Raw genomic sequence first — 16,038 nt, 5'->3', positions numbered from 1 at the left:
AGCCATGTGTCCATGGTGCAAGTGACATCAGAGCTCATTCATCCTGGATCACACCACACATATCTCCCCACTGTGGGAGAGCCTTTAGTCAGGGCTCTAACCTCAGGAGACACGAGAGAACTCACCCTTCCAAGGAAAGTAGACATAGTACGCATGGGGGAAACAATGCAAATGGCAGTGCTCACCTCTGTACACAGCGAAACCACTGGAGAGGCACCTTAGGGATGGAAGGAAGGTGGGAGACCCTTCATTCAGAGAGCTCTGCTCTTATTCACACGCAGGTCCTCACACAGGGTAGAAGCCATGTGGTGGGATTGCTGCACAAGAGATCGCAGCAACATGCATCCCTTTGAGGCCATGGTCACGTTCCCACAGACAGAGACTGGTTGAATGCCATCTTCAGGGGAAAGCATTTAGTCCTGCCACACCCTTATCCAGCAACCGAGGAGCCACACTGGCGGGAACCGTGACAAATACAGTCAACGTGGAAGAGCCATTAGCTACAGCTCTCACATTTGGAGACACCAGACAACTCAGAGAAGAGAAACCTGTGACTGTCATTACTGGGGTCCTGCCTGTACCCAGAGCGCCCACCTTTCTCACCACCACAGAAATCACACAGTACAAACCCCGTGTCTCTGATCACTGAGGCAGAGCTTTCTGCCAGAAGTGGGCCCTTTCCCAACACCAGAGAACTCACACGGGGAGAACCACTAGCGCTGTATCCTGGTGGGAGAAGCTTCAACTAGGGCTCAGGCCTGAGCTTCCACTACCATCTCAGAGTGCATGTCATCCCTCACATGGGAATGAAGGAGCAGGCATCTCTTGGGACCCCCTGTATCATCTCTGCTGCTGAATGCCGATGAAATCCATGTGGGAATCCCATTCCCCACAGAGCCAACATGTGAAGGACCTGGGAGTATTCACACACAAGAAAATCCTCCCGGTGTGATGAGGAAAGGAATGGGCTCAGGTATCCCTTCTTCCTTAGCCAGCAACGACACCCTCACATCGAGGAATCACTGATCCCAATGCAATGGGGGGAAATTCTTTCTGGGACACTCACATCAGAAAATCACTGGGCAAATACCTCCCAAGGAATTTCCTAGGGTGACATTGAGATACAAACTCAGACACTCAAATACATACAACTGGGTCCCGTTCTGAGGAATGTGGTATGCGCTCTTCCAGTAACCAATAGCTAGAAATCAAGCACATCTTCTCTGATCCATCAGTACTTGCACAAAGGTCAGGATCACTGAACAGGCGGGGAATCACAACCGTGCACACTGTGCCAAGTAAGAACGGGGAATTTTTCCTTTACAAACTCTCACAACTGACACAGGTACTGTCTTCTGGTAGGAAGTTGGATCACGGGAAGTAACACTACCAGCAAGAAAGACACCCAAGTCAAGGCTTGAACCTCAACCAAGGTGGGAGGTTCAGAACCAAGACGACTTACCACTGCGATGCACATCCACCAGGGAGATGACAGGGGTCACACTCCTGTATGTGCTGCACTTCCATCTGCGCTGGAGAGACAGAGGCCAGATGCTTTGGATGCTGCCCATGAGGCAACGTCCCCTGAACCTCGAAGCACCACCTGTAAAAACAAGGAGAGCATTTAGTTGAGGTCTCAGGACCAGCACCTGGGGAGACACAGTGTCACCAATGATGGAAAGCAGTCCCCTCCCTCTCAGCAGGGAGTGCAGGTTCAAGGAGGCCAAAACCACAGGGCCCTGCCATGTGTGAAAGACAGCTTTGCTGCTGGAAGATGTTCCCCTAATGCATGATTGGCGATTTGGCTGCCAGGAGTTCCATGAGGCTCAAATGGACCTCTGGTCTTTCCTTGGTAACATGCCTCTCATCTACTGGAACTCAACAGGAAAACAACAACAACAACAATAACAAAACCAACAACAACTACCATCCACTTCCACAACACCCTTCCACTTCAGCGTCGTGGCTATGGCAGACTTCACACTGTGTGCATTTTGCCCTGACAAACACCAACCCTCCAATAAAGCACAGAGCATAGAGCCAGGCTACAGCACCCCGGTGACCTGGCAGGCTGCTGTGGCTGCCTGGGCCTGTCTGCCTCCCACCCTCCCTGGCTCCAGTCCTTTCCTATGAACATCTGCCTGGGCCCTGTGACTCTGGCTCTGCCCCAGGAGCCCCAGGCCCTGGGTGCAGGTCTGCAAAAAGCAGTTGAGTGGCCACAGATCCAGCTGGCCGGCCCTGTGCTCCCCTCAACCCAAGCACCGTGGCGACCAACATGGGCTAAGGTGCCAGATCGGACTGCATCCCTCGCCTTCCTGCTCAAACAGAGAGGCCTCTCAAGCAAGGCACATCAGTCCCAAATAACCTGCCCTTTAGCCCTACCCCCACTGTTTGGATAACCCATGGGGACAGAAGCCCCAGAAACCAACACAACCTCCACTCCAGGCAGCGCATTTCACTTGTCCTCACGTTTTGCAAAGGTTGTCTGATGGTTCCAGAAAAATCCGGCTAAGTTATGGCCCACGTGCTATTGTGGTATTTGGAACCCTTAACCTCCCCAGACTTTGAAAGGTCACCTGACCCATTTTGGAGGGCTTTCCCAGCGACCAAGCCCACTTCTCCTGCCAGCCTGGGACTCTGCCTGAAGAGGAAATTCCCATCATTGCTGGCCAGAGGCATGACACTCTAACTGCCCCAGCTGACCTGAGCAGGATCCCCCACAAGTTAGGGGAGAAGGGACAGAGCTCTCGGCTCAGAGACAAGCCCATATGGCACTTGATGAGACATGACATCGCTCTGGGAGCCGCCAAAGAAGGGGCAGCTATGACAACAAATTCATGGGCTTCATCTTATCATAAAGGGCTACAAACAATGAGCTACGGGGCTTTCTCAGACCTGAGAAGGGGCTGTGACCAGCAGGTCTGGCTGATGTGGATATCAGGTTGCTGTGGGCCCACCAGGCACCGTGGGGCACCGAGCACAGACTTCTCGGCAGAGGCCAAGGCCCATACATGCTTAGATTTCCCAGGAGCCATGGCCTCTCTCTGGCAGCAGGTCTTGGGAAGCAGGAGGATGCCTCCAGGTGTGAAATAATCCCTCAGTTCTGAGGGCAAGACTGAAAGCATCTCTCTGTCCATTGGGTTGGCCCAGCCCTCCACAGATCTCCTCATTCCCACCAGTGACCTGGAACCTACAGTTTCCTCTTCCCAGGATGCCCCGGAGCTATGCCCTTCAACAGGGGCACGCTGTTAAGCCCCTGAGAGAGGCAGGCCAGGACTCCCAAAAGGCAGGGTCACCCAGACCATACATGTCTCACTCACAAACACCTCCAGGGCACACCAGATGGGCTCAAGCCGATGCTCTTGGAGGCCGTCAGGATGACTCCAAGGTGCCGGTATTTCTTCACACCAACAGGTGGAAAGAGACATGGATCAGGGTGTCCAGAACCACCTCCTGCTCTTGGAAATGCACTGATCTTCTGTGGGGAAAGCCCCGGGCATCCCCAGAGGGTCTGTGTGGAGCGGCATCCTCCTCCTTCCCTGACCAGGGACTTTCATCCACCCAGCACAACAGCAGACCCACCCAGCCCCTCTGCGCTCAGGGTCAAGGGGACAGCAGGCTCTTTTCCAGAGGAAGAGCAGAGGCACCAGAACACAACGTCATGGGTCTTGCCATTCCTCCAGAATATCTCTGTGAGAACAGATTGGGAAAGACCCCAGCCTCTGAGCAAGAAATGCACTGTTTGGACTCTTGGGTATTTTAAATTTGTCATTTTCCAGTGGCTTCTACATTGCATTTCTCCTTGCAGTACTAATGAAAGTGAAAAATAAGTGTTCCTCCAAGAATACAAGTTAACCATCAGGTCTAACCAGAAATGAGACTCTAAGTACCATATAGATTGGATGTCCTCAAGTCTTCTTCACAGTGGGATGCAGTCTGAAGGCTCAAGTAGCTTGGATGACCCAGGAACTAGGAAACTGCCACCTTCCAGGGGGCCGAAGGGACCCGAAGTAGGTTGCCAGCCACCCAGACAGTGAAAAGGGATGGTAGGAAATCACACTTGGATCATTGCTGTTTTCCTGTTAGAAAGATGGCAGAAAAGAGATGGACAATAATTCTCAAAGAAGATTCATAGCAATGGAAGCTTTGCTAAGAGAGCCACTCTGAAACTAGAGTGTGAAGGACAATCAGGAAGGAAACCCTAGGCATATCTCTTGTTTCAAGTGTCTGAGCACCATGAACTTTTGACTTCTGGCCCATGGACCTACTCAGTGGCAGATCCACCACCACCTGGTACACATCCATCTTCTCTGGACTGAAAGAGAGACAATGCAACACCTGTTAACTGCCAGCACTCATCGTCATCCTTGCAAATCACTTTCCTGTGCTTTTCCCTCATAAACCTGTACTCACTGCTCAAAATTGGGAGCACACCTGATTTCTCTCCAGTCTGTGTCTTCCAGATGACCATCCCAATTCCCCAAACAGAAGTGTCCTTTTTTTTCGTTTCTTTCCCAGCACCCACTTCTTGACTGACACAAAGATGTACCAATGCAAAGGGCCATGGTAGGCTATTTATACATCATCAGTTTATGGCAAACATCAGAGGAAATGTTCAATGCCAACGTCCACCTCACTGTCGTGGCCGTCGCGACAAATCGACCAGGAAATGTGAGCATAAGAGGATGGTGAAAAGAAATTATGAGACAAAGAGATGGGGGCAGGAGGAGCACTGAGGATGATGTCCAACAGTACCGATTTTATTACACAGCTTATAATCATTTATAAGGCAGACCACAATAGAAGGAGTAATACATCAGTATCTAGTCCGATGACTGCAAGTTTCTATAACAAGTTTACATTAACTATAAGCAAACCTCGTGATGCCAGGTAGTTTCGGCTAAAGCCATTAGCAAGACAAGCAATCAGGGAGTGGGTTATGGGAGGTACAGGAACGACAAGGACCAACGAAGAACTCATGACCCTGACCACATTGTTCCCTTCTGTAGGGAGAGCATGAGGGAAGTCACGTAGGCGAGCACACAACACATAGCACAGACCCTTTCTCAGTGTTACTCAACTTTCCTGTCCTTAACCCCTTGTCAAGGTGTCCGGACTTTAAAGGAGACACAAGCCAGGGCCTGATTTGATCCACGACTCCAACCATGCCATAGCCTCCAACATCTCCCCCTTCTTTTTTAAATAAAGCAAGCATATGAATTTGTGCTTGAGCCTGCAGTCGTTGTTGTCCTGTACGAAACAAGGAAACTCCCCATCCTACAATCAATATAGCCAAGACAATGAATATAATGATAAAAATCCAAAAGGAATATTTCATTATATTTCCAGGATTAAACCCGTGCAACCCATCCAAAATCTGAGATACTATAGTAGCAGGATTTTGTACATCTAGTTGTGAATGTCCTATATTAGCAATTTCCTTTTGCAACTCAACAAGATCTAGACTTACATTCCTATGAAACCATATTCCCTGCAAATGATGTTTAACGGCATCTCAAGAATAATTCAAGGCTTTCAAGGGAGTGACACAAATATGTTGAAATCCTCCATGACATACTAAAGACATTATAGTTCTTAACACGGAAAATTGCCCCCCCCCAAAAAAAAAAAATTCTACTGCTTCTTCCAATCCTTCCAACCGGCTTAAAATTTTTTGGTCTATATGCTCCTGAGTAGCCAAGGCATACTTTGGGCTAGATATTTTGGGCTAGAGAATTCACATTTGTGGCAGTTTGTACAGATTGCGAAAGAGCTATAGTAGAAACAGTAGTTGTAGCAATTAGAGAGATTAATAGTTATCCCAACGATAAGTAATCCTATGAAGCGCTTAAGTCTTTTCACCTGAGCTTGCAGTTCTAATGGTAGCTGATACCCATAATTGGCATACCAGGGATCCTCCACTTCCACAGAGAGGAGTACATACGGAGGTTGCATTACTAAAAATATCATAATGGGGTGTCCTTTTAGAACAGAAAATAAATGGGTATACAATTAGTTAATACACATTCATTACACTCTATGTTATGCATGAGATATTCTCCTTTTGGCCCCTTAAACACCGAAGGTGAAATTGTACCGGGGCCCACAACTAATAAAAAGGGGCGGGGAACACAAGCTTTCACGGAAAATTCCTCCCGAGCAGTTCCATCCAGAGTGTTGTCTCCTACTCTGCGTGTGGCGGGGCCCAAGGCAGCTAGCAGCTTCCACAGCTCAGGATGAATCATTTCCTCTGTAGCAAAGAGTCCCACTGGAAGTGTTGTGTTATGAAGGTAGAGATGACCTTTTTGATAGTCTCTGGAAAGATGAACAAAGGGTCTTTCAATTTGAACTCTAGACACCTTAGACCAGTCAGTAATAGTGAATCTGGGAACAACTGGCGGAGACCTAATCTGCGGCACCTCTTGTACACATTCCTTCCAAATGGGGCGTGGAACAGAGAAATTAAGACTCTTGGGACAAGGTGAATACCCCTGTGGGCGCATACTTAATCCACTAAAGGTAGGGTTCTCCTCTCCAACAATTTCATAAATATTCCATTCCTCCATTCGCCTAGCAATGGCCCCCATATGAAGAATTACTTTGAGAGAGATCACTATATGGGGAACTTGTTCAATCATGCAGCCATTCATTAAAATTTGCTCATGAGAGGGGGCTTGAAAACAAATAGGGACTTGTGCCAAAATTCCAGACCAATTCGTATAATATTTGGCATGTTCTATTCCCTCCGTGGCAATACCTCAAAATGTTCTGAGATATTAGTATGAATTCGGGGCATGGGATCATTCCAAGTATTGGGTGCACCAATGGAGGGTCAGGCAAGTAAGCCCAATAACGAGTGGCTTGAACCTTAGGCATATTAACTAAAGCCAATAAAGCATATAAGACAGCTAGAATGGCCTCATTGGGCCGGGCCTGGTTGACCAGGTTCATGGCTTGAATTATAAGATTTCTCATCTGTCCCAGTCGAAAGAGGGGTAAACGTCTCCTTCGTCTTCGTCTTCTCTGACTCCTTCGATCCAGAGCAATCATTGCTATTCTCTGGCATAGCGGTGAGAAGTCGGCACCATCTTTCTGGGAGCCATCGCGGGGTGTCCTCATCCTGTGGGAAAATACAAACAAACCCTCGCCCTTTTCAAAGCACTGGGTCTGGACCTTTCCATACTCTGGTCAAAGGATCTTTCCACCGGGCGTATGGAAGTGGAGAAAAATCAGGATGCCAGAAGCCCTCAGCTGCTGTCCAACCGATATCATCCACATTTAAAAAATTTAAAACATATAGGGTTAAAGTTAAATGCATATGTGGGGAATATTTTACTTTTCCCTGTAGTATCTCCCCCCTTTTTAATTTTTTTAAGATAGGATTTAAGAGTACTATTTCCACATTCAAAATGGCTTGACCCTGAGAATTATATGGGATGCCTGTAGAGTGTGCTATGTAGAAAATGGCACAAAAGGTTTGAAAAGCTTGAGATGTATAGGAAGTCCCATTATCCGTCTTTATTGCTTCTGGGTGACCCAGAGTGGCACATGCTGAAAGCAAATGATTTTGAACATCAGTAAAGGATTCCCCAGAGTGTGCCGTAGCATGTAAAAATCCAGAAAAGGTATTAATAGAAACATGGAGATACTTAAGTCTTCCAAAAGGGGAAAATATAGTTACATCCATTTGCCACAAATGATTAGGCATTAAGCCTCGAGGATTCACAGCATAAGTTGGTTGGGGATGGTGAATAGGGCAAGTGGAGCAGCTCTTAACTATTTGTCGAGCTTCTTCTCTAGTTTACATAAAGCCACTGCATTTTGATGAAAAGGAGCATGACTTTGAGCGGCTTGCTCAAACTTAGTGGTTAACACCAATTGTGAGTTAATGCATCTGCAATAGCATTGCCCTCAGTTAAAGGTCCAGGTAAGTTAGTATGTGCTCGAATATGCGCGATGTAAATAGTATTACCTCTTTTTTGAAGCAAACATTGAATATTTGTAAAAAGATGAAAAAGTTCCTCATCATTGGTAAGAATATAAGCAGTTAGTAACAACGGAATGGCATGTGCCATGTAATGACTATCACTGTATAAGTTACATGGTTCAGAAAATTTCACCAGGGCTAAATGTACTGCTTTTAATTCAGCTCTCTGTACAGATTTAGTGGCATAAAATGCTTGAAAAGACTCCTGACCCGAATGAGAAGATTTATAAATGCCAATATGTCCTCTTTTATCAGCATCTACAAAAACTTTAATAGCAGAAGCAAGGGGACTTGTCTGAATAGGATCATTACAATAAAACTGTAGAAAAGAAATGCAATAACTTATCCACCGGTAAATGATATCGAAGTTGTCCTGGGTAATTAGAAAGTGCTATCTGCCAATCAAGGTTAAATTTGAATAATGTCTGCACACGGTCAATAGTTAACATTGGTAAAATTAAAAAATCAGGTTCTTTACCTGTGATATGAACAATTCTCTGGCGACCCCTAGTAATCAGTTGTGTTAACAATTCTATTTACCCTGTAATAATATGCAATTGATGTAGTGCTAAATGGATCCATTCCAGGGGTCCTTGAATTTGCCATATCACTGCCAAGGGTAATTTTGATGGCATTAACAATATTAGGTATATCGGTGTGGTAGGATCATATTGACAAAGTTGTGCTTGTGACAATTTATCATTGACTAATTGCAATGCTGCCTTAGCGCTTTCAGTTAAAATTCGAGGAGAGGAAGGAGAACCATCTCCCTTTAGGATATCGAATAAAGGTTTCATATCATCAGCTATTAAATGTAGAAAGGGCCTAATCCAGTTAATATCTCCTAATAATTTTGTGAAAATCATTTAACGTATGTAAAAATTGCGTTCTCAAAGAGATTTTTTGAGGGAGAATTCTTTTATTCTCAATGATGTAACCCAAATATTCAAATGGTACCATTTTTTGTACCTTTTCAGGAGCTATAATTAAATTATATTGTTGTAGTTGATTAATTAAAAAGACAAAAGTACTTTGTAAAATGTCTTCTGTTTCAGCTGCCAATAAAATATCATCCATATAATGTCTGCAATAATCCATTGGTTTGAATTGTACTCAAAACGGGGCAACTGCACGAGACACAAACTCTTGACACAAGGTGGGGCTATTAGCCATACCTTGGGGCAAAACTTGCCACTGATATAGCTTAGCAGGTTCCTTATGATTAGTACTAGGAATAATAAAAGCGAACCATTCACAATCCTGAGGGGCTAGAGGAATAGTAATAAAGCAATCTTTTAAATCTAATATTATCAATTTATATTGAAGAGGAATAGCTGATGGTGTAGGTAAACCAGGCTGAAGGGCCCCCATAGGTTTCATGGTAGCATTTACGGCTCTCAGATCCTATAATAACCTCCAGTTTCCTGATTTTTTCTTTATCAAAAATATAGGAGTATTCCAAGGGCTACAGGACTCCTTTAAATGACCCAATAGCAGCTGCTCGTCTGCCAGGGTAGCCGCTGTTGCCAGCTTTTCTGAAGGCAAGGGCCACTGATCCATCCTTATAGGGTCATTAGATTTCCACTTGATAGGCAGCGCATGGGGGGAGTTCAGTGGCCCTGAAGAAAACCTGACCCCGCTTCTGAAGGTTGTGATTGTAAATGAAGCAGATGGGGTTTTCCCTGTAAATCTTCTCTTAAGCCCTTACCTGAAAGATGTCCCATTTTTTCTATAAGGGTCATTGCAACTGAATGCTGCTTAGATCTGGGGATAGGAGCTGTTGTCAAAGAAACACCCATATCTGTTAAGATATCATGTCCCCATAAATTAAGATCAATTTGTAGCACAAATGGTTGGAATACTCCTTGATGACCCTCAGCAGTGGACCAATTTAAAAAATTAGCACATAACTTAGAAGCATAGACTTGTCCTACACCTCTAATAGAAGTATCTGAATCTACAAGAGGCCAGTTTTTAGGCCAGTGCCAGGAGGCGATTACTGAAACATCTGCTCCAGTGTCCACCAATCCTGAAAAGGCTCGACCCTGAAGGAATAAGGTCAAATAAGGTTTGTCTGCAGAAATTAAATGAGCCCAACAAACATCAGTAGAGCCAAAGCCTCTAGTTCCTCCCTTGCCCTTTACCACTGGATTATTGGTTTCCAGCCATGGCATAATAATTAATTGTGCGATAGGAATCCGAGGTTGCAGTAAGAGCACTCCTACTCTTAAAGTGGCCATAATTTTACTTTCTCCTGTATAATCCTCATCTATCACACCAGGATGGACAGATAGTCCTTTCATTGTCCAACTAGATCTCCTTAATAATAAACCCCAAATCCCCTTAGGTAATGGTCCCCAGATTGCAGTTGTAATAGCCTTGGGAGGTTCCCCAGCTTCCATGTAAACAGGTGTATCCGGGGCCAAGTCTAATCCTGCACTGGAGGGGGTACCTCGATATAATTTGTCGATGCCTGGGAGGTCAGCGGTATTGGCCCTGACAGGGGTGACTGAGGAATCATTGCTGCTATTGTTTGTTGGGGCTGCAGCAAGCCCCAATTCCAGTTTCCCTGAATAGGGTTCCCAAATTTGTCCCTTTGGGAACGACAGTCTTTTGCCCAAAGAAATCCTCGGGGACAACGAGGACATAAGGAACTGGGAGCAGACTTTCTCCCAATATTAAAGGAGGAAGAAGTTCCTGAAGAAATTACTCTCAATTGTGAGCATTGAGCTTTAAAATGCCCAGGTTGTCCACATTTAAAACAAAGACGTTTTTGTAATTGCTCCTTTGTAATCATACGTCTTTGCATTTCTGTTGGAGAAATACCCTTCAATGCAGCCGCTAAAGTAACCCCTTGGATATAGGATCATCCGATCTCCGCACATAAGCGAATATAATCCTCTCAAGTACCTGTTTTCTTCCATGGGTGGATAGCAGCTTGACAGGGAGAATTAGCATTCTCAAAGGCCAACTGACAATAATAGTTCCAGCTTCTTCATCTACCACAATTCTACCAACAGCCTTTAAGAGCCGGGCTACAAAATCCTGATAGGGTTCATCTGAGCCCTGCCGAATTTTTGACAAATCCTCAGTTCTCACTCCTGATGAAGGAAGATGCTTCCATGCCTTTAAGGCACATTGCGAAATTTGTTGATAGGCAATTTCGGGATAATCAATTTGTGTTTGTACCTCAGCATAAGACCCATCTCCTGTTAACATTTCATAGGATATAGGTATATTAGTTCTCCTGTTGTATATAGCCATTTCATTAGCCCTTTCAAAGAACTCTGTTTTCCATAAAAGATAATCTCCCCCTGACAGACATGCCTGTGCTATGATTTTCCAATCTCCAGGGCACAAGTCTTCTAAACCTACGCTATCCAGTAGAGACAAAGTGTATGGAGGAGTAGGCCCATATTGTGAAGTGGTCACTTTAATTTTTTCTAGCATTTTAAAATTTAGAGTATTATAAGCCCTTCAGCCATCAGGCAGTTGTGTCACAGGGTAAGCGGAAAGGGCGGAAGTATCCTCTCCCGCTTGTTGGGCTTGATAAAGTGACTGCTGTAGCGGCATAGTTTTTAGCGGTTCAACTCCTTCAGGAAGTTGTTTTGGATAAACAATTGAGTGTGGACTCACGGGAAACATACTTTTAGGCATAGGCTCCCCATCTCTGTAGGGCATGCCAGATTGAGGATGCTACATTACTGGAAATCCTACACTCGAGTCCTTAGGGGTAGAAATCTTAAGGGATTCAGTCTGAGTTCGTCTATGTGTCATAAAGATTGTTTGAACCCCAATAGACTCAAAATTTTTTACAAAGTGGGGATACTCTGGATGACAAACAGAACAGCTGCGGTCTATAGGGGCAGTGGCAAGAAATATGTCTTTATCATCATTCAGAGGCACTCCATCTCCGGGAGTATCAAAAGGATCAGAATGAGAATTGGTGAGGTCAGCAACTAACTCAGAAGAAATACCAGCACTGAGATGTTCATACTCATTCTCCAATTCATCTCTGGGCCAAATACAAAGCGAATCATGAGAATGCTATAGAGGTTAATTCTATACGAATGTTTGCAGATCTAAAGTCTCTCGAATAATCTTCCCAACTTTTCATGGTTCCTTCAGGGTAATCACCATGGCCCTCTAATTTTCAACTGATTTTTAATCTCTTACCCTACTTTCTGCCAAATTGTAAATTTACCATTCCTCCTTTAGGGAACCAAGGACAAAGATCAGACACCACACCAAAAAATTGCTGTAAGGCCTTCTTTGAGTGCTTAGACCCCTTCTGCTTTAAAAGGGCCTGCAATGCCGTAAAAAAAAAAGATCTCCTGTTTCTTAGAATGAGACTGCCCCATATTATTATGCTCCTGCCATCGCCATCAAACCTGGGCTCCTCTTACGAAATCTTGATAACCACTCACCTGTACTTCCATGCTCCCATGAAACGAGCTCACGGTCCCTGTTCATGACAAATCGACCAGGAAATGTGAGGGTAAGAGGATGGTGAAAAGAAATTAAGAGACAAAGAGATGGGGGCAGGAGGAGCACTGAGGATGATGTCCAACAGTACCGATTTTATTACACAGCTTATAATCATTTATAAGGCAGACCACAATAGAAGGAGTAATACATCAGTATCTAGTCAGATGACCGCAAGTTTCTATAACAATTTTACATTAACTACAAGCAAACCTCATGATGCCAGGTAGTCTCGGCTAAAGCCATTAGCAAGACAAGCAATCAGGGAGTGGGTTATGGGAGGTACAGGAACGACAAGGACCAACGAAGAACTCATGACCCTGACCATATTGTTCCCTTCTGTAGGGAGAGCATGTGGGAAGTCACATAGGCGAGCACATGACACATAACACAGACCCTTTCTCAGTGTTACTCAACTTTTCCATCCTTAACCCCTTGTCAAGGTGTCCAGACTTTAAAGGAGACACAAGCCAGGGCCTGGTTTGATCCACAACTCCAACCATGCCATAGCCTCCAACACCTCACCTTAAATTCAGATTCCTGAAATCAATGGGTTTCCAATTCAGTCTTTTTTGAAAATTTCTTTCCAAAGAACCAGCCCCGGCTGTTGGAAATAAAATGTCTATTTTGGGGTTGCTTGAGTGGCTCAGTGGGTTAAAGCCTCTGCCTTCAGCTCAGGTCATGATCCCAGGGTCTTGGGATTGAGCCCCACGTTGGGCTCTCTGCTCCTCAGGGACCCTGCTTCCTCCTCTCTCTCTGCCTGCCTCTGCCTACTTGTGATTTCTATCTGTCAAATAAACAATTAAAATCTTTAAAAAAAAAAAAAAGGTCTATTTTGACAGAACGTCAGAAATCCATCCAATTTCCTCCATCGTAGTCTTTAAGCTACTCTAAATAGTCATACTTGTCTTCACACCACCACCACCACCAAGGAAACCCTCACCAAGTCGTAGACTCCAATTAATTCTTTTATTATAAAAAAAAACACACCAAAAAAAAAAAAAACGCAAAAAGTGGTGGAGATGACCCGCTGTCCACAAAGGGAGACCCTCCCTGCAGACCGGAAATGGAGGATGGGTGGCAGGCAAGAGGGAGGTCAGTGCACTAAGGGCCTTTGAAATCGGACACGCAGGGAGGATCCAGTGTTTTCAAAGAGTATCTCTCTGTCTCCTGCATTTGCCAAAATGACAGAGATTACTTGATATTATTCAAAACTTAATTTCTTTAAAAGTACATATTTTCATAACATCATTAAGAAAGTTTTCCAGGGACGCCTGGGTGGCTCAGTTGGTTAAGCAGCTGCCTTCGGCTCAGGTCATGATCCCAGCGTCCTGGGATCGAGTCCCGCATCAGGCTCCTTGCTTGGCAGGGAGCCTGCTTCTCCCTCTGCCTCTGCCTGCCATTCTGTCTGCCTGCGCTCGCTCGCTCTCCCTCTCTCTCTGACAAATAAAAAAAAAAAAAAAAAAGAAAGTTTTCCAAAACCGTGCCAGAAAAATGTTCTATCTAGATATCAATTGGATAAAAGGCTATAATTGTGTTACCTGAAGCAGCATGACGATTGTATTGTCATGTGTAAATATATGCTGTTACTAGTTTGGTTTTGTTCCCCCTTTCCATCGTATTATGTTGCAGAACTCATAATATATCTTCATTTACGTTACATTTTTATTAACTTGTTTATTTTGTAATGATTTTACTCACTTTGGCAGAGAGACAGAGCTCCCAAGCAGGCAGAGTGACAGGCCAGGGCAGAGGGAGAAGCAGGCACTCCTCCCTGAGCAGGGAGCTCGACATGGGCTGGATCCCAGGGCCTGGACCTGAGTCAAAGGCAACTGCTTAAGCGACTGAGAAACCCAGGTGCCCCAGGTAGAAATTATTTTAAAGAAATCACGTTATATTTGCTGCCTGTAATTGCCTATATCCCCCGGGTTGTTGCCAAGGAGTTCTGAATTGTCACTTTCCAAGAGACCACACGGCATTGGCCACGCCCACAGGGACTTACAATGGATGTGGCCCCCTGCATGCCAAGCTCCAGGGATTACAAGGATAATGGGTGAAACCAGCAGAGAAGTTTTGGGTCCAAACACTCCAGAGTGCACAGACTGACCTTGGCTGCCAAGAGGGTCCTACCCAGCTGTCATCTGACTCATCCTCTGTGTCCATGCAGGGACACGACATATGCATGCCATGTATGCAGGCCCCGGAGGTGCCATCCAATGGTGGAGACGACCTGCTGTCCACAAAGGGAGACCCTCCCTGCAGACCAGAAATGGGGATGGGTGGCAGGCAAGAGGGAGGTCAGTACACTAAGGGCCTTTGAAATCGGACACGCAGTGAGGATCCAGTGTTTTCAAAGAGTATCTCTCTGTCTCCTGCAGAAAGGGCACCTTGCGATCCAAATTAATGCAACTCACTGAAAAATGACAGACATATGTTTGTATCCTTAACTCATGGCTCAGGCAGTCCGCCCCAAAGACAATATTAGTAACTGTCACCCTTGGCTCCAAAGGGCTCCTGGAAGGAACACAGGGCATTCCTGGGGAGGGGAGCCCCACATTAAGCACTTTTTTAAAAACATATTTTCCTTATTGGACACAGCAGGCATGACTTGGGTGATGGGCAGAGGGAGAAGCATGCCCCCCTGAGCAGGGAGCCTGATGCTAGGTTTGATCCTGAGTCGAAGGCAACTGCTTAAGAGAATGAGAAACCCAGGTGTCCCAGGTAGAAATTATTTTAAAGAAATCACGTTATATTTGCTGCCTGTAAAAGCCTATATCCCCCGGGTTGTTGCCAAGGAGTTCTGAATTGTCTCCAAGAGCAGGACCTGAGCCGATGGCCAATACTTAACCCACTGAGCCACCCAAGAACTCCTAGAGAGACTTTGTGAAACAATCTCATTTAAATAGGAGTTTTCCAGAGTAGCAGATAGTAAAATGAATATTTAAGTCTCCTCGTTGCCCTCAGGAGTATCATTTTTTTAATGTTAAAAAATGGAGTTAGTTAACTTACAGTGCAGTATTGCATTCTGCAGTAGAATGCAGGGACTCATCACTTCTCTCCATCACTCAGAGCAGGTCACAACAAGGGCCTTCTTCAATGCCCATCATCCATCGACCCCTCTCCAACCCACTTTCCTCCATGACCCCACAGTGTGCAGGGATGCCTTCACCCTGAGAGTTCTGTCATGAACCACCACCATGGTGACCTGATGACACGCACCCATCCTTCCGTTTCAACTGTCACTCTGTTAGCGAGCCCCTTGCATTTTGGTGAACAGGTGTAAAGGTCCCCACGATGGGAAATCTCAACTGCTGTTCTACGGGTATGTGCCTATCGATTTTCTCAACTCTCTTCTCTCAAGCTGGCTTCCTCCCTTTTACAGAGACCAGCTTCTTCTCTTTGGCTTTTCCTTTCCACCCTCTGATTTCTCCTCCTGGTCCGATGTCTGCGTTTGTTATTTTTTCTGGGTTATTTCATTGGGATTTCTTGAGGAAGCTGACTTGCTTAAATCACTTCTACATTCAGAAAACCATACTCTTTCTGAATGCCAATTTTGGACACAGTCA

General features: G+C 45.3%; 1 pseudogene; it reads right to left on the bottom strand.

Annotated features, from left to right (window-relative positions):
- Nucleotides 1–16,038, bottom strand: part of LOC125092703 (uncharacterized) — a 55,032-nt pseudogene that overhangs the window by 4,947 nt on the left and 34,047 nt on the right.

The sequence above is a fragment of the Lutra lutra genome, unplaced genomic scaffold, assembly GCF_902655055.1.
Source record: "Lutra lutra unplaced genomic scaffold, mLutLut1.2, whole genome shotgun sequence".
Taxonomy (NCBI): Eukaryota; Metazoa; Chordata; class Mammalia; order Carnivora; family Mustelidae; genus Lutra; species Lutra lutra.
The sequence above is the reverse complement of the archived record's forward strand: the minus strand, read 5'-3'. Positions and strand labels throughout refer to the sequence as shown.